General features: G+C 38.2%; 1 long non-coding RNA gene across 3 annotated transcripts in view; it reads left to right on the top strand.

Annotated features, from left to right (window-relative positions):
• LOC132393107 (uncharacterized) overlaps positions 1-15,127 on the top strand; it is a 35,196-nt gene extending 20,069 nt beyond the window's left edge. For all 3 annotated transcript variants that reach the window (XR_009511748.1, XR_009511750.1, XR_009511749.1), the window contains one exon: positions 11,169-15,127. This is a non-coding gene — a long non-coding RNA (uncharacterized LOC132393107). The remainder of the gene's footprint in view (positions 1-11,168) is intronic.
• The last annotated feature ends 3,974 nt before the right edge of the window (positions 15,128-19,101 follow it).

The raw sequence follows: 19,101 nt of genomic DNA, 5'->3' as shown, positions 1-19,101 counted from the left end.
CTTTGGGCCCTCCGTATACAATACTCCCAGTAAATGTCACAAATAGTTGGGAGAGAGACCCCAGTAATCCTCTCGAGATTTTTTACTGTCCTGTGTGGGGTCCTGTGGTCCGATGCCATGCAGCTTCCATACACACAATGATGCAACCAGATAGGATACTCTTGATGGTTGTTAGAATAGGGGTGGGTAGCGTTGCATGCCTCAATCTCCTCAAAATGTAGACACTGCTGTGCCATTATGCCAAGAATGATAATAGTTGAAATTAAAGTGCATATGTTTCTCAATTTAGCTGCCCATTTCAAAACTATTTGCAAATAAATTTGCTATTGAATTTAATTTAATATTAGAACTAAAACTGCAAGTTGTACATTATTAATTGTGTGTCTGAAATTTGTCATTGAGCTATGGGACATGTTAATGTTGAAAGAAAGTACCCTGAATGTATAGACTCATATAGTGAAATGTTCTGCGGATATATTGAGAAGGAGATTGGTAATCCCATTATAACCACACAGTTGGAAATGAGCTATAACTTTTTTCCATGATTGAAAAAACACCAGAATTATGCTCTTTGAGATGTTGTCAGCAATGTGCATATTAAAATAAAACACTAGAGCCTGTTTAAATTCTGTTGTAGTGTTTGACTACAAGGTTTAGTGCTGTGCAAGTGCAACTTTTTTCTAAAATGCATTTTCTACATTTGAAATATTAATCTGTAAACTACTTAAAATTATCGTCCATATCTTTTAAAATGGATTTCAGTCTGGAATCTCGTAAATTGGAAATTGAGTGAATTGCTGCTGCTTCTTCTGGATGGATTATTTGTGTCCCTGTTTCATGAGAATAGTAGTAGTAAAAGGATTGTATTTTATGTGAAGGTTCTGGGAGGAGGAAAGTAAGTGTTACTAGATGTGAATCAAAACTGAATAGTCCTTTTGGAAGCCTGAGAGCTGTAGTGAAGAGGAGCCTGGTGGTGACATGGTGTTGGAGATGGAGGAAATTGTGGAGAATTGTCCATTAGATATGGAGACTGACATGTTAGCCATGGTGGAATGAACAGTCAATCATGAACAGAGGAGTAGTTGAGGCAAATCACAAGTTTAAGAAAAAATGATACACTGCAATGGGAGAATAGTCAAATGAATTGGATCTAGTACAGGAATGGGCAAACTACGGCCCGGGGGCCATATGCGGCCCGTTAAGCTTTTTAATCCGGCCCGCGGAACTTGATGAAATTATATTAATAAACCTTGTTAACGTTTTTTCCCCGCAATTCTGGCGTTTTCCCAATAGATGACGCACTCTATATACATTGACCTTTGTTGAGGTGCAGCGTATTACTCCACATTTGCGCTTTACTCTTTGTTCGGCTCTACCTATTTGTGTGAACAAGCGTTCAGCGTCATGAACATCAACAAAGCCAGCCACAGATCCAAGTTAACTGACCAACACCTCAGATCCATCCTGAGAAATCGCCACAACAAAACTAAATCCAGACTTTGATGCGCTGGCTAAAAAGGGAGACCAACAACACTGTTCCCACTGAAATTAAAAATAAGTTTCTTTGTTGTGTTATGTAAAAAAATGCATTTGAAAATATTTTTTCAATAAGCCTTACATGTTACATGTCATTTCTGTTAAGTGATGGACATGAGTAGTGCGCAGGTGCACGTACGTTCTCAAAATAAAAAATGCGCTCCAGATCAAATAACGCACACCGCATACTGGCGCGCTGTCACTGTTCTGTCCTTGTGCTGGTCATTGTTGAGTTTTGGCACAGGGGACAATTGAATAAGAAGGAGCAGGACAAGTAGACCTGCATCTCCTACCGTTTTTGAAATAAAGACAGTCAGGAGGAGAGTGATGATGATAATATCTTGAAGGATAACAGAATTTTCAGTGCTTTAAAATAATAACTGTTACTATTAAAAAAAGCTGTATTTTATTCATTTAATTTTCAGTGTTTTAAAAGTCATTTCAATAAATAGCTAAATACCATGGGACTTCAAAGACAGATATTTTGTTGTAATGCATTTGTTCATTTTCAATTGAAATTAAAGCACATGTTTTCTACATATCCCATGATGTTTTATTTTCTCTTATGAGGTGTATTACCAAAACACTTCGTCCATCTGCCCCTGTCAAATTTTAGAACCCTTTGTGGCTTTTGTGGTCCACAAGTCAGAAAGTTTGCCCACCCCTGATCTAGTACCTCTAGAAATGGGATGATGGTAAAATGATTGAATATAGTACCTTTTTAGAACAGAGATTTTCCTCATGACAATGTGTTCAACTCAGATATATGTAAAGGAGCTTTGTGTGTTGGACCATTTTAAAAGACAATTAAGAATCAACCATATTATCGTAGGTGTAGAGTCAAATAAACCCAGGCTGCGTATCGATGGCAGATTTCTTTCCTAAGGCTCCCTAGTGGGCCAGATGGTACTTTATGACAATCCTGTAGTTTTGTAGTCTATAACTAGTGCTAGTTGCTTACTTCAGATTATTTAACTATTTAAATATCCCTGCTTTCATAACGCAGTTTGAATTTGTTTCAGTTAAAAGAACAGACATTTGGATACTAATCCAGTACATACGTGTGTGTGTGTCTGTCTCCCCGTCCCACCCCCCCCCCCCCCCGTCCGTAACAATCCTCAATGAAAAATCATAGGTGATGGTGTGCTTAAGCAGCTGTTCAGTAGAAAGTTAGAGTTAAATATGTGTTAACTCTAACTCCCTACTGAATAGCTGCTTAAGCACCCAATCTCCTGTAAATTTTCATTGGGGATTGTGTAACAGTTTACAGTTGAAGACAATATTAAATTTTGATAATGGATAAATTAGAGGTGATGCTTATTGTATTAATTTCAACTGTGGTAGTATAGATCCACTTGCCTAAAATTAGATTGCATGTTACATTTGCAGGTGTAAGTGATTTTTCATGCCTTGGCATTTTTTTCATTATGTGCACAATTTGGGAAAGCCTAGTAATTTCTTGCACTGCAGGCATGCATCAGACATTTTACTGTGTAGAGCAAATCTGGACTGATATAATTTGTTCCTTATCACTCATTCAACGTTTTACAATTGAAATCTACTTGCATCTTTTTGTTTTTGAAACTTCATTAGTGGCTCTCTGAGAAACATGTCAGTGTAGGATTCTTCCCTACACAGACACCCAGGAGAGAGTATCAGTATATCTGGAAATGAAGGTTTTTTAACACTGGTGACAGATGTGTGATCTCCAAACAATAAAGACTATCTTCTATTTCAAACAAGAGAAAATCTGGTGCTGGAAATTCAAGCAACCCACTCTAAATGCTGGAGGAACTCAGCAGGCCAGGCAGCATCTATGGAAAAGAGTACAGTCAATGTTTCAGCTGAGACACTTCAGCAGGTTATCTTCTCCTTTCTACTGGGTTCACAATGATGAGCAAATGTATCCATGGTAGTTGGGAGATTAATTGATGCTGTAAATTAGACCTAGATAGGTCCATGGTAGGAGAATTGAGCATGAGATGGGAAATAAGACAGGAAATGGGATTCGTGGGATTTCTGTTTGATAGGAAAAAACCCTTCTATGTAATAAGAAAAATAAATAAAATGCGTACAAAAGAGCTCTCTTCCTTGCATTTAATTATGCATTTCAGCAGAGAAAGCTTCCAGTAGTGCTGCTTTATACTTCCTAGTTCCAGTTATCTATGGCTTAGTGAACAGGTGAACTTTTAGGGCTAGAGCCCTACATTTAGAACAAATGGCCAGTAAATGTGCTATTGTGATCAACAGGGAACTACTCATCACTGAATTACTCTTGACAACAAGAGCTAAACCTTGTATGCACAAAATTTGGTTAGATAATACTACAGGTATTGGCTAACTACACGATGCAAGATTCGAACTCTAGGTTACTTGTAGCAGTAGGAACTGCTTTTCTTGAAACGGAACTTGCAGTGATATTAGATTATTTGCACTAATCAATTACTGTGTACAAGACGGATAAAGCAAAAATGAATCCTAGTTAAGAAGAATAAAGCTGAGCAGGGATTTTAAATTTGGTTAAATTCTTATTCCTCAGTCACAAAACTATATATAATTAGCACAGTATTTTGTTCTCTGTGCAGTATTGCAAGTTAATATTTCTTTAGAGTAATTTCCCAATTATTTTGCAATGACTAAATTATTTTTAGACAGACCACTGTAATGTAGATAAACTTGGCAACTAACTTTACTTCACAAATAGCAAACCAATGAAGGATGATTTCAATTATTTCTTGATCTAGTAGTTGAGAGGAGAAATGGTATAAGTACAGAACTCATACTTAAAATCATACTGCAGATTTTTGTCTTTATATTCATTTTGTTTAATATAAAATGTAAAAGTACCCACAAACCAGGATGTTTACATTATGTTTTGCATTTCAGGATTTTTTGACTTCAATACAGCATTAAAGTCCAATTTTATCAAGATGCTATTTTTACTGTTTACTTTATCTCCCTGCCCAAAAAGTAAACTAGAAAAACCAGTAAACAATCCTAATATAGCCATCTTTAACCTCATGGGAGTACTGATATTACATTTCTTTGCAATAATGTATAGCAGGAGACACTTATAAACAACGTGGTCAGGCTGTGTCGCACCACTGTATCAAAAATATCCAAAGGAAGGATTCTAGTCTAAAAATTAGATGATGTGCCTGTTTTTAGGTGCTATGTGTTCCAATTTAATTTTACCCAGTGTAAATCAGGTGGGAAAAACGGCCTGAAAAATTGCATTTTCATATTTTATTGACATGTTTGCCCTTTTTCCCAATATCAGAATTGTATTAGCTGACGTTACCCGCCACACTCATCCATGCAGTATCTGTCTATATCTTTGCACAAGAGGATCTGTTGAATTTGCTCATTAAAATTAGGGTGCATTGTGCTTGGATTAAAGAGAAATAGCAGCCAGAACAGAGAACCGAACAAATAGAATGCAAAGAACAAGAAGCACACTTCTATTTGCCTGTAAATGTACTCAATGAGGTTGGTGAGCTGCAAATGCAATTAACCATGTGAGGTTCTTTTTATTTATTTTAGGGATACAGCATGGAACAGGCTGTTCTGGCTCAATGAGCTGCACCACCTATTTAACCCTAGCCTAATCGCAGGCTAGTTAACCTACTAACCAGTACATCTTTGGAATGTTGGAGGAATCTCACACACCCATGGGGAGGAACATACAAACTACTTTAAGATGACTTAATTGAACCCTGCCTCAAGCTGTAAAAGCATCGCGCTAACTGTACATTATCATGATACCCACAGTATGATGCAACTTTGTGATCAGTCAAAAGTCCAGTGATCACAATGCCATTAGTTTCAATATAATTATGGAGGATAGGACTGGACCCAGGGTTGAGATTTTTGATTGGAGAAAGGCTAACTTTGAGGAGGTGTGAAAGGATTTAGAAGGAGTGGATTGGGACAATTTGTTTTATGGGAAGGATGTAATAGAGAAATGGAAGTCATTTAAAGGAGAAATTTTGAGGGTACAGAATCTTTATGTTCCTGTTAGGTTGAAAGGAAAGTTAAAAGTTTGAGAGAGCCATAGTTTTCAAGGGTTATTGGAAACTTGGTTAGGAAAAAGAGAGAGATCTACAGTAAATATAGGCAGCATGGAGTAAGTGAGGTGCTCGAGGAATATAAAGAATGTAAAAAGAATCTTAAGAAAAATTTGAAAAGCTGAAAGAAGATATGAGGTTGCTTTGGCAAGTAAGGTGAAAATAAATCCAAAGGCTTTCTACAGCTATATTAATAGCAAATAGATAGTGAGGGATAAAATTGGTCCCTTAGAGAATCAGAGTGGACAGCTATGTGTGGAGCCAGTAGAGATGGGGGAGATTTTGAACAATTTCTTCTTCGGTATTCACTAAGGAGAAGGATATTGAATTGTGTAAGGTAAGGGAAACAAGTAGAGAAGTTATGGAAACTATGACGATTAAAGAGGAGGAAGTGCTGGCACTTTTAAGGAATATAAAAGTGAATTAATCTCTGCGTCCCTACAGGATATTCCCTAGGACCTTGAGGGAAGTTGGTGTAGAAATAGCAGGGGCTCTGACAGAAATATGTCAAATGTCATTAGAAACGGGGATGGTGCAGGAGGATTGGTGTATTGCTGATGCTGATAAGTGTGAGGTGCTACATCTTGGTAGGAATAATCAAAATAGGACATACATGGTAAATGGTAGGGCATTGAAGAATGCAGTAGGACAGAGTGATTTAGGAATCATGGTGCATAGTTCCCTGAAGGTGGAATCTCATGTGGATAGGGTGGTGAAGAAAGCTTTTGGTATGCTGACCTTTATAAATCAGAGCACTGAGTATAGGAGTTGGGATGTAATGTTAAAATTGTACAAGGCATCAGTAAGGCCAAATTTGGAGAATTGTGTACAGTTCTGGTCACCAAATTACAGGAAAGATGTCAACAAAATAGAGAGAGTACAGAAGAGATTTACTAGAATGTTACCTGGGTTTCAGCACCTAAATTACAGAGAGAGGTTGAACAAGTTAGGTCTTTATTCTTTGGAGCATAGAAGGTTGAGGGGGGATTTGATAGAGGTATTTAAAATTATGAGGGGGATGGATAGAGTTGACGTGGATAGGCTTTTTCCATTGAGAGTAGGGGAGATTCAAACAAGAGGACATGAGTTGAGAATTAGGGGGCAAAAGTTTAAGGGTAACACGAGGGGGAATTTCTTTACTCAGAGTGGTAGCTGTGTGGAATGAGTTTCCAGTAGAAGTGGTAGAGGCAGGTTTGGTATTGTCATTTAAAGTAAAATTGGATAGGTATATGGACAGGAAAGGAATGGAGGGTTATGGGCTGATTGCAGGTCGGTGGGACTAAGTGAGAGTAAGCATTCAGCACGGACTAGAAGGGCCGTGCTGTAATTGTTATATGGTTATAACTTTAAAGGTTGTGTTTAGGAAAGACGAAGAGCATGAATGATGATATTGATTAGAATGAATTGCAATGAAAAAGGGAATAGCCTGAAAAAAAAATAAAAGCAGGTAAAAATCAAGAGGTATTTACATGATCACAATAGGGCAACAGCAGATGCCATTTCATTGGCTCTTCACTGCTCTGGAACACCTGGATAATGAAGATGCATATATCAAGAATCTTTTCATCATTAACTATAGTTCAACACTACCATCCCCTCAATTTATAATTAAGATCAAAGATCTGTGCCTTAGGACCTCCCTGTGCAACTGGTTCCTCAATTTCTTCACTGGCAGACCACCCCCACCCTCAGTTAGTACAAATAGACAACAACATCTCCACACTCACCATCAGCACAGGGGGACCACAGGGCTGTGTACTTGGCCTCTGCCTTACTTATACTTAAGATTGTGAGGTGAAGTACAGCTCCAATGTGTTATTTAATTGTGCTGGTGACATCACTTGTTGGCCAAATGGAAGGTGGTAATGAAGTAGCATGTAGGAGGATTTTGTGTGTGTATATATGTACATGCCTCCATCCAAATCCACCCCCCTTCATTAACAAGACATTTTCACGTACAGAACTGCTGCTCACTGGATATTTGTGGGTTTTTTTTTTGTTTTTCTGCACCATTTTCTGTAAACCAGAGACTGGTGTGTGCTGAAATCCCAGGAGATCAGCAGTTTCTAGATTTTCAAATCACCCCATCTGGCACCAATGGTCAAAGTCACTTAGATCGCATATCTTGATTGTGTCAGTGATTTTGTACATTAAGTTGCTGATGATGATTGATTAAATATTTGCATTAAAGAGCAGGTGTACAGGTTGGCATTGCAGGACATATAATATTTCAAAAAACTAGTTGAAATCAAATATTTTGCATTGAACAGTACTTGTTCCCAATATCTTATCTGAATTTTTAGGTCAATAAGGACGGCATTTCCCCAGAATGCAGGGATAGATTGTATCTGGATTTAATCATGTACAATGTAGTTCATAGAAGTTCTCTATTCTACCTCATTGGATTATGTTTATAGTTTAGACCTTGTATCTGCAGTTCTTTGCTTTTGCTTTAAATCTTTGGCCAATTCTGATATAACTCAGTTTTTCTTTCTCGATAGATGCTATCTGACATTCTGAGGTTTACCTGCATTCCTCTTTATTTCATATTCTCTGCAGTTGCTGTTTGGTTCTCTCTGTTCTAGCATGCGGTTCTTTATTTCTCATGTTTTATTCTAATTCCACTTTTATAGAGATCAGCTGCCACTAACAAACCATCTTCACCCTCTCTGACATTGTTGGTCTGTGTCATTCATCTTCTCTTGGACTGCACCCTGTTTTTCCTTACTCTGCTTTTATGCAACTTTAAGCATTAATCTTTCTAAATTTACTCAGATCTGACCAAATATCTTCATCCTGAAACAAATCTTTCTCACAGCATAGTTGCTGTCTGACCTGTGTATTTCCAAAGTTGTGCAGATGCTGTGTATTTTCAATCAGTGTAGTTGGTTTATGAACAAGTATTCAACTGTATTTGGCTCAAAACTTCTAAACTGCATTCTGTAATATCAATATCCAACATTGAGTAGGATAATATTTAAGATCATGCAACTGCTTATTTTCTGCAATTTTAAAAATTTGTAACATTTTGTTCATGCAAAACATTGATTTTCAAACATCCTCTTGCTGTTCCCCTTTAAGGTAACAAATAACTTGATATCAATGCTTGCATTGGATATGTGTTTAAAGTTTTAACTTGTAAATTGCTTTAAAATTAGGTGGTGAGAATTGTATTCCCACTGCTGTAACAATTTGCTTTCTCAAAACCGCCTCTGGAAAAATTGCTACATCTTAATTGCCAGGCTCATTGTAGAAAAGCTGGGAAGTTAACTCTGTTTGGTTTGCCGGCTCTTGCAATTATTTATCTGCAGCCTTTTATTTCATCTCTACCCCTTTTATTTTATCTCTGTCCCTTTTTCCCCCTTTGCCATTAGTCTAAGCATGTGGTTTTCAAATCAAAAATAAAGATGTTATGTTCATAGAAAACTTAAGTATGCATTCTGTCTATTTGAATTTGCTGCATTTCTCCAGCAACGTAAATTATAATCCTACCATACTCTGGATCAGCTTGAGATGATTCGTGCTTAAGGGGTTGGATGGTCCCAAAAATCTGATGCATTTTATTTTAGAGATACCATCAGCTCCTTGCAGGCTAATGAAAGGTGCCACCCAGAAACCCACTTACTTGACCCTGGCCTAATCACGAGACAATTTACAATGACCCATTAATTTGCTAACCAGCAAGGAATGATGGGAGAATACTGGAGCACCTGGGTGAAACACAGGTGGTCATGGGGAGGCAGCAGTGAGGATTGATACACTGGCTCTGTGCTTACTACTACACCATCATGCTGGTATATGGATTGTAAACCCTGTAATAATGTAACATGCACAAAATGCTGATGGAACGCAGCAGGCCAAGCAGCATCTATAGGAAGAAGTACAGTCGACGTTTTGGGCCGAGACCCTTCGTCAGGACTAACTGAAAGAAAAGATAGTAAGAGATTTGAGAGGGGTAGGGGGAAATCTGAAATGATAGGAGAAGACAGGAGGGGAAGGGATAAAACGTAGCTGGAAAGTTGATTGGCAAAAGGGATACAGAGCAAGAGAAGGGAAAGGATTATGAGACAGGAGGCCTGGGGAGAAAGAAAGGTGTGGGGAGCACCAGAGGGAGATGGAGAGCAGGCAAGGAGTGATTGTGAGCGGGGCAGAGAGGAAAAAATTGGGGGGAGAGGAAGTTACGGAGAATTATATGTTGGACCCAGAGGCTGGTGGGGTTGTAGGTGAGGACAAGGGAAACCCTATCCCAAGTGGGGTGACGGATGGAACGGGTGAGAGCAGATGTGCATGAAATGGGAGAGATGAGTTTGAGAGCAGAGTTGATGGTGCAGGAAGGGAAGCCCCTTTCTTTAAAAAAGGAAGACATCTCCTAGGATATCCCACTCCATCTCCTATCCCACTCTGCATAGGGTTCCCCTTATCCTCGCCTAACCACCCCACCAGCCTCTGGGTTCAACATATAATTCTCTAATTTCTGCCACCTCCAACGGAATCCCACTACCAAGCACATCTTTCCCTACCCCCCCCCCCCTGCTTTCCGCAGGGATCGCTCCCTATGCGACTCCCTTGTCCATTCGTCCCACCCATCCCTTCCCACTGATCTCCCTCCTGGCACTTATCTTTGTAAGAGGAACAAGTGCTACACCTGCCCTTACACTTCCTTCCTCACCACCATTCAGGACCCCAGACAGTCCTTCTGTATATTGGTAAGACCCGACGCAGACTGGGAAGCTATTTTGCTGAACACCTGCGCTCTGTCCACCAGAGAAAGCAGGACCTCCCAGTGGCCACACATTTTAATTCCACATCCCATTCCCATTCTGATATGCCTATCCATTGCCTCCTCTACTGTCAAGATGAAGACACACTCAGGTTGGAAGAACAACACCTTGTATTCCAACTGGGTAGCCTCCAACCTGATGGCATGAACATTGATTTCTCTAACTTCCATTAATGCTCCCCTCCCCTTCTTACCCATCCCTTATTTATTATTCCCTCTTCTCCCCCACCTCTCCTTTTTTTCCTCTCTCTGCCCCTCTCACAATCACTCCTTGCCTGTTCTCCATCTCCCTCTGGTGCTCCCCTCCCCCTTTCTTTCTCCCCAGGCCTCCTGTCCCATGATCCTTTCCTTTCTCCAGCTGTGTATCCCTTTTGCCAATCACCTTTCCAGCTCTTAGCTTTATCCGTCTCCCTCCTGTCTGCTATCATTTCAGATTTCCCCCTCCCCCTCTCAAATCTCTTACTATCTTTTCTTTCAGTTAGTCCTGACGAAGGGTCTCGGCCCGAAACATCAACTGTACTTCTTCGTATAGATTGTGCCTGGCCTACTGCGTTCCACCAGCTTTTTGTGTGTGTTGCTTGAATTTCCAGCATCTGCAGATTTCCTCGTGTTTGTGCTGTAATTATGTAGTGGTGTTTCTGTTTTGCGGTTCTCAGGTTGGGATTAGAGGTGCAGAAATTCAATGAAATATGCATATTGCATTTTTTTTTTTGCAAAATGTTCACTTTAGTTAGGACTTTAGTCCAAAAACTCTACTGATTTTGCTTTCTCTCCTTGGTTTGCAGGGAAAGCCAGTTTTAAATGTAAAAATGGCCCCAGGAGTGTTGGAAAATACAACTTCGCCTTCATAGCTGCATAATGACAACTGCTACAGTAAGTTGAACCAGGGACCAAAAATACAGAATGGATTCAATGTGACCACCAGCTTAATAAAATGTAAACTAAAATTGCTGCTTTAATTGGATGTGCTCTTGTTCTCTCGTCCTCTCCCCATGAGTGTTAACTGCTAAAACCTAATGACCACTATTTTGAATTCCTGATATTCTGACCTGAAGAGATCCTCTTCCACTTGTACACCTGTCCATCATGAATGCCCATCAGTAAAGACCAATGCAACATTATCGTTAAAATGTAATTACAATAATAGTTTACAATCAAAATTGCTTGCGTGAGTGGACTATGTTTTTGGTGCATTTTAAGTGAAATATGAATAATGAAATACCCTTCTCATGTTGTGTACCTTCTGTTTGTACTGGAGTACCCTTGAATTAAATATTTCAGATGGAACACAATGTGGGGAAAACATAGGACATCCACTACTGTATAGAAAGGCAGAGTAATTTTTCAGTGATGAGAGATTGAAACACTTTGATGTTCAGAAAAACTTGGAAGTACTTGACATGAACAGCCAAAGGGTAATATGTAAGTGCAGCTAATATTTAGAAAGACAAATTATATATTGGACCTTTTGCACAATCCTTGTGTAGTGTGGGACTGTATCTGGAGTGTTAAGTACAGGTCTCTTGTAATGTAAGAAAAATATACTGTCAGTAGGAGTTGATTTTTGAGTGGCATGTTTGTTATTGGAGAAGATATTAAGCAACTGGGCCTTTGCTTCCACAGCTTGGAACAAAAGGTGATTATAATGAAATGGATTACTTTTGTGTGGAGTTTTAACAGTATAGATGAAGATTTGATCCTCCCATTGTCTGTTCAGAGCTAGGTATTGTAATTTCAAAATAATTGGTTAACCATTCAGAACAAAAATGAGAATCTTCATCCAGATGGTAGTGATTTTGTTTTTTTTAAATTAACTTGCCAAGAGGGCTGGGGTGGCTTAATTGTTTTGTATGTTTAAGACTAAAATCAGTAGACTTTTAAATATTGAGGACCTAGAGATGTAGATTTAGTGCAGGAAAATAGGACTTGGCTGAAAGATCCACTGTGATCTTATCAGAAAGACAGTAGACATTCAAGTTTGGTTTATTGTCATTCAACTATATACATGTATACCATCAAATGAAACAATGTTCCTCTGCACTGAGCTGCACAACACAGTACATTTGGTTCTTACACAATGCATGAAGTAATATAATCACTAGAAAATTAACAATTAATCAGATGCACATGACACAACTTTAAAGAGTAAACAATATAATTGGTCCTTAATGCGTGATGAGACCTGGGGCTGGCAAGAAGTTCAGTAGCCTTACAACCTGGGGGAAAATCTGTTTCCCAGACCAACAGTTCTTGACCTAATGCTGTGGTACCTCCTGCCTGATGGCAGGGGTCAAAGATTGTGGGACAGATGATTTGTTTCATTGACAATGCAGCATTCCTGATGAATATCTCTGATAGATGGAAGAGACCCTGATGATTCTCTCAGCATTCCTTTCAATCCTTTGTAGGGACTTGTGGTCAGATGTCTTACAATTCCCATATCAGATGACGATGCAGCTGATCAGGGCACTTGATGGTAACATCGACATGAGGAGCCATGTGGCCTGCGCCTGCTTTTATTTCTAGCATCCTTGTGTGTTATCCACCAACTTAAACCATGATGGAATAGTATCACATTGCAATCTTGATAATTTATCATTTCTCAAAGCAATGTGCTGTTTTGGTCTGAGTGTATTTACGAACTTTGTACTAATTTGAGGATTTCCCTGCTTTAGTTCTGACCATTAAAATTTGGCTTGAGGCTTTCTAAACATGAAACAGCAAGCAACTTGTCTGGATTGAATCAGTCCATTAATTTGAAGTGAAGGTACTACATTATATCACTCTGCTTCTACTGATTTGTATGTGAAATATTTCCTGTTTGGAAGTGAATTCCTTTGTGTAAGGTAATTTTTTTCTCTGCTGTTTTGTTCAAGATGCAAAATAATTTGTAATAAAACAAATCCTGAAAAAGACAGTTTCTGCTGGGATCAGTTAATCTGTTTTTGATGTTAACTAGCTTAGATATTATGCATCATTTGCCTTTTATTCTCAAATTTAATTTTCAGAATTGTGATAAATTTAAGGTATAGGAATTTTTTTTTATTAAGCTGAACAATATTTCAATAAACTACACATTGCATATGGAATTTTGCAGGTTGATAGGAGTAGGCCTAATAAATGATGTAATTTAACTTCATGAGGAATGTATTCTAATCATTGCTGGTTTTGTATCCCTAGTTTTATAAACGGATCCTTGTAATTAAATGTGTATGACCTGTAAAGACTTTAAATTTGAATGATTGCACAATATTTCAATGGATCCTATTTCCAACTATATTTAATACAGGCCTTCCCTGGGTACAAATGGGTTCCATTTTTACAGACATCCAAGTTGATTTTACCCTTAAGCCATAAAATCTGCTAATCACTTGATTATGGTAACAATACCTCTGGAGTATGTAATGAACAGTGTCAAAAGCACATAAGACTCTTAAAGAACAATCAGTAACTGTGGAAAGAAGGGGGAAACCTAGTTCTTTCATGGGAATGAATATATCTATATAAAAATCTTTTGAATATAATACAGGAGCTCATTCATATGTAAAGGTGTCCATAAGGCAGGCCTTTTTAGCTCAGGGGTGGCCTGTAGTTCTTAAGATTTAGTTCACAACTTCAGGGATCCCGTGGTGATATAGCAGCACATAATGGTTTGTGAGTTGTATGGAGATGCAGGCCATATTGTGCTGCCACATGAACATGGGAGCATAATCCAGCAAGTTCATTAGAGTATCGTCTTGATCTCTTCATAAACTATCCGTTGACATCAACTGTAACTTTCTGATGTCAGTAATGCCTTAGCAGCACGTAAATATTGGAGTTAAATTCTTTGAAGGTCCCCAATATTAATTGTGCTGCTGGAGCAAGGCTGACTACTTCAACTTGTGCCAGGCATCCCAAAGGAAATGTTCATATTCTCATCCAATAGGCAAGGTAATAGTCATTTTACTGAATAACCACTCTCAATATCACTTAGTAATCTTTTCAAGCTTAACTGTTGGTACATCTGAGTAAGTCATTTAGCTACACGATTTCAAATACAGTTCATGATGCTACCTTAAAGAGCACAAGGAATTCTTAATTTACTACCTTTCAAGACCTCCATTCTGAATTCCTTGCTTCCAGCCATATTTAAAGTACAGAAATATTTGAGTTACATTATATCATTGTTTTTCAACCTTTAAGTTTTTGTGTACAAAATTTTGAAATGCTATTATGTAATGCTATTTTCCATGTAAATATGTACTATATAAAACATTGTTTTATGAATTCTGTATAGCAAATGTAAAATTTTTTGTTCATAAAACCAGATGCCTCCAGAAGCTCATGACATGCTTAGATGGGAATCCTGAATGTGTGGGCTTAGGTATTGTGGATGTATTAGATTGGCAGTCTTGCACAATAATTCTGCCCTCATTTTCACACCTGCATATTTTCAAAAACCTAATGAAGAAAAACACAACCACCTTGCCAAGTTTTATAAACCATTAAATATGATGTGGTTAGGTACTATAAACTTTAAACATCTGACTCCATCTTAAGCAGGCAACTGAAATTGCTGCAATTTTGTACTTGAAAAGAGTTTGTTGTTGAGAACAATGTTTTAATGTTGAGATACTTTTGAATATAATGCTGGACAATGTTATTTATATTGTTAAAACTGCATTTCACAAAAATAGTCAAATATTTTACATTTTTCATAGGTTGTGTATATTTAATGCCATTAAAACACTTTAAATACTTACTACATGCAAATTTTTAATGTATGTCTGTTGCTAATATAAAACTGTTATCTTATGGTTATCTATCTTAGTTTTTCTTTAAAAAAGGCTTTTAATGGTTTTTAGATATCCAAAATTGCTTTATTCCTAAAGTTACCAAATTTCACGTTACATGCCAGTGATAATAAACCTGATTCTGATGCTAGTCACTATGGTAATTTAAACATGTCCACCAGTTTGACAAACAGAGCTAATAATCGGCTAATTTGTAATTTGTTTTCGAGGTCATAGGCTGAGGGATAGAAATTGACCTGCATATCATCTCCCTTGATCTTTTTCAAACAGTGGCATGAGATCTTTTACATTGATTACTTTGATTTGATGCTCCATCCAAAAGATAACAACTCTACTAGTAATGCCTAGTTTATTTGCAAGCCAAAGTCCTGAATGGGGCTCAACCCACAGTCTTAGTTTATGCAAAGTAGTAAATAGCAACAGAAGTACCTTTGTAAAAGAAAATGTGCTGATTTATAATTTGATGTTTATTGACAATAACTACGCTACTCTAAAATGTAATGTTGACATTTTGGACTAAATATCAAGATCTAAGTCTGACCAGGCTGCCTCTATTGTTGCCCCAAAACAATGTTCAATTTGGTGTTTCCGTAATTAGGATACCCAAGCTTTCAAGAGTAAATGGCAGTTTGTCTGCTGTTCCAGACCATAAGTTGACAGGAGGTAGAGGGGCATGTTTGGTTTGTTTACTTTTTTATTTATGACTTTTAGCTCTTTAAATTAATGTCAATTGTAACTACTGATTCCAAGTTTGTGACATTGGGGAAAAAATTTAGAAATAAAAGTAAAAGAAATTGGAAATGATGAATAATAAGATTTTTATCTTTCTGTTTACTCAGCTGTGTGTGTTCCCTTGACTTCCAGGAAGGGTTTATATTTGTGAATTCCCAGATTACAGTGGCTATATAAAATATTCCCCCCCCCCCCAGAAGTTTTTGTTTTATTGTTTTACAACATTGAATCATAGTGGGTTGAATTTGACTTTTTTGATTTTGATCTGTGGGGGCTGTGGTGCTGGAAGAAGAGATGACATAAATCTCAAGTAATTAATGAAAAGATTAGAGGGGAGGAGAGAATATTATCACTAAGGGTGGTAGACATGAGAGGATGGCGGAGACAAAACACACGTTGATGTGGAATTGAAGATCAGTAATGCAGACTGAGTCCTAAAAGGCAAGGAGTAATGATAAGAGTTGGCTGGACAGTAGTCTTTCACCCAGCTGACATTGACCAAGTAACTCCCTTTTATCTCATAAGCTTTCTAATTCTGAGGTTATGTTTCCTACTTCATAATAATTTTTGAGTTAAATTTAAACAATTATGGGAAATTTGTAAGATTCAGTGAAAAATGGAGAATGGTTTTTGACAGTTGAGAGGCAACTATACAGTTGGGAGTATTTTTCCCAAATAAGCAGTTTATTTTAAGCCAATCCCTTTTTAATCCATTGTTCTGCAATTTTTTTTATACTTTGTTAAATGACAATGCCTTCAAAAACTTGTACCAACCACAACCTTGCTCATTATTTTGCAATATTTTAATTATGCCCCTCAAACAACTTATAAACCTTATGAGATCATCTCAACCTCTAGCATGAACAAACCCAGTATATCTAGTCTCTCCTTAATAATTAAAACCTTCTGTTCCATTTCCATCCTGCTGAATCTCTTCTTTCACTTTCTATTGGTAGGTTTACAACATGACATTGCAGTTCTCATGTTCATTGCCACACCTATGAAGGCAAGCATGCTGAATGTCTACACTTATTCTCTCCATCAAGGTTTTCAGCAAAGTGTCTCTGTACATCAACACTCCTAAGGTGCCTACCATCAACTAATATATTCTGGCAGTATTTGACATCCCAAAATATGTTACGGAATAGTACAAGCCCTTTGGCCCATGTTGTGCCAACCTGTATAAACATTAATCTAACCCTTCCCTCCAACATAGCCCATAACCTTCCATTTTTCTTTTATCTATGTGTCTATCTTAGATTGTCCATAATGTATCAGTCTCAACGACTACTCCCTCCCAGCAGTGCATTCCAAGCAGCGACTATTCTCCATGTAAAAAAAAACCTACCTCCCTCAAACAATCTCCCAACACTCCACCCAGCCACCTGTACTGCCTGGGCAGGAAGAAAAGCATTATCAAGGATGCATCTCACCTTAGCCGTGGACTTTTTAACTCTCCTTCCATCCAGTGGGCGCTACAGGAGCCACCGCTCCTGCACCAGCAGGCACAGGAAGAGCTTCTTCCCTGAGGCTGTGACCCTGCTGTACCTCACATCACAGCACTAAGCAGTATTGCACCCATATTGGACTGACTCAGTACTTTTATGTTTGTATGCTGTAGCACTTTTTTATTTGCAGTTATTTTGTAAATAATACTACTCTTTTGCACTTCTGGTTAGATGCTAATTGCATTTTACATTGGCTTTGTATCTGTACTCGGCACAAAGACAATAGAGTTGAATCTAATCTAATCTAAATTTATATACCGGGGTAAGTAATTTAACATCCAGCATGAAAATCATTCAACTTTTCATTGCATGTGAAGAAGCAACAACTCTTTAGTGTTTAATTATATTAAACAAACTTTAATAACCCAACAACTTTGCAATCAGTGATTGTCCCCTGTTCTAACTTTATGAAGGAGGAAATGTTTTCTCTGAAACTGCTGAAGAAGACAACCTATGTGCGATCCTGGAAGGGCTTTGGCAGGGACTTTGAAGGCACCAGCTCAAGGAGCTCCAAGCATCCTAAAGGAAAACACCATGCTTTAACCTCAAACTTACAGAAGTTGCAGTGGAGAAATGATTAAAATATCTGTTAAAGGCATCCAACAGCTAAGTGAATGTGAATCAAAAATTTGAACTGTACGATCCTGGTGGTTGGCTACCAGCAGCCAGTGAAAGCCTGCCTGCAATGTCGGCAGAACCCCCACCTTCTGGGGTTTGCCATTCAATCCAGTGGAATAGATGCAGGAGAGACAGCATTTACACTGATGGGTTGGACTGCAAAGCAATCTAAATCTATTATGAGAGGAAGGTGGTGAAAGGAAACTCCACAGGCATAAAGCCATGTGATTTGGCTCACCCACTAGGCAAGACTTATTGCACAAAACTGGAAAAAGGAAGCGATCGTCTGGTACCCCCACTCAGGGAAGTCCTGGAAGAGTACTGCTCCAGTTAGCCCACACACACAAGCTGCTGGGTTTTTTTTTTGCATACCCAGCAAAATGACCTACATTAGGTTACTCAGCAAAAACAGAATCAAGCACACATCTCCAAAAGCTGTTTGTGATGCCTTTAAGCCAAGAGTGTGCTTTATTGCCTCTCTTATCCCATAGGCAAGTCACTGATAGAATTCTTCTATAAATAAAAGCTCAGTTATGGGAAGAGGAAGAAACCTGGAAATATTTAATGATATTATGTAGGAATGACAACATGTAAATATAGGTTCCCAGAGATGCAGACTCAGTCTACTCAGTTTTATGTTTTGTTGGTTTCCATTTCATAGTCATTGAAAGATGTATAGTGCAGAAATAGACCCTTCTGCCCACCAAGACAAGTAAGATGTAAAATAACCAAAGGAGACTTGGCCATGAGAACAAGTTGCAGGAAAGTACAAAGTTGGGGAGTGGGCCTTATGGGATTGCTCACCCAGGAGCCAGCAGGAATCAATCCAGTGGGCTGATAATGAAAGGGTCAAAGAATCATTAGAATTCAGAAGTTGTTAAAATCTATTATTTTTGATGTTTGTAGGGAAATAAGTAGCTCTTTTACAAAAGCAACAATCGCACTGGAGGGTGTGGTGGAAGTGTGAACTAGGACATCCTTGATATCACTTTTGGAGTGAGAGGCTTAATTCCTACATGCAGCAATGCAAGTGTTACATGTGAATCTCAGGCTGACAAGGGAAG

This window comes from Hypanus sabinus, chromosome 4 (genome assembly GCF_030144855.1).
Source record: "Hypanus sabinus isolate sHypSab1 chromosome 4, sHypSab1.hap1, whole genome shotgun sequence".
NCBI classification, from domain to species: domain Eukaryota; kingdom Metazoa; phylum Chordata; class Chondrichthyes; order Myliobatiformes; family Dasyatidae; genus Hypanus; species Hypanus sabinus.
Note: the sequence above shows the minus strand (reverse complement) of the source record. Positions and strands in the feature narration are given on the sequence as shown.